Source organism: Petaurus breviceps, unplaced genomic scaffold (assembly GCF_028583685.1).
Source record: "Petaurus breviceps papuanus isolate PSGF00001 unplaced genomic scaffold, PetGlider_PUasm1.0 287, whole genome shotgun sequence".
Taxonomy (NCBI): domain Eukaryota; kingdom Metazoa; phylum Chordata; class Mammalia; order Diprotodontia; family Petauridae; genus Petaurus; species Petaurus breviceps.
The window spans coordinates 2,128,069-2,129,021 of NW_027186029.1; positions in this window are offsets into that span (position 1 = coordinate 2,128,069).

The following is a 953-nucleotide window of genomic DNA, read 5'->3' on the forward strand; positions in this document are numbered from 1 at the left end:
CCTTCTGGCCCTGCCCCATTATGACTTCTGGACCAATCTGGGGGAGGATCTTTTCGGCCGCCCCCTTCTCATTCAGGTTTCCTTGGTAACCGCCGACCGAGTAAGCGAGGCCTTCTGGGAAATGTAGTGCGCAGGCCGAGGGTGCCGTGTGCTCATGCGCAGCCGAGTGCGGCTGTTGAACCCGGAGCTGGGGGCTCCTCCACCCCCCCCCCCCCAATCCCCGTTCCGCGTGGCCCCGCCCTCCTCAGGGGCCCTTCCACTCCTGAACGCGCCCCGCCGTCCTCGCAGCCCCTTTTCCAGTGCCCTAGGTGGCCTTCATCTGTACGGGCGACGCTGGGAGACCCCCTAAGACCCCCCCACCCCGCCAAAGGCCGCCATGGCCACCAACCTCCTGGGGTGGGGAACCCTTCCTGAACATCCTCAGGCTCGGGGAAGCCCGGCCCTGGACGCCGGCCCCCCGCCTCCCCCAGCCAAGGCCAGAGCACCTACTGTGTGTGTGTGTGTGTGTGGGGGGGGGAGGTGCTGCCATCGCCCCCCTTCTACAGACGAGGAAACTGAGGCAAACAGAGGTCACGTGACTGGCCCGAGGAGGCACAGCCAGGCCGGTCCTCCTGAGCCCCCCTCCAGCGCGTCTAAGGGAGCCCCCGCCCTCAGGGTGCGTCAGCCCCTTGCGGGGACCCCGGCCCGGCCCAGCGCGCTGCTCAGCGGTCAGTCACGGGCCTGGCCCGGCTGCGTGTGCCGCCGCTGCTGCAAGAGGGAGGGAGGAGGGCAGGAAGGAGAGGGGAGACGGCGCTGCGCCCCGGGCCCTGGTCAAGCTGAAGTCTATGGCCAGGCCGGAGCCCGCCGGCTGCACACGCACGCACTCAGTGCACGTAAACACGGGTGCGCACACACTGAGTGCACGCGCACATACAATGAATGCACACGCACACACACCGCACATAAACACAGTG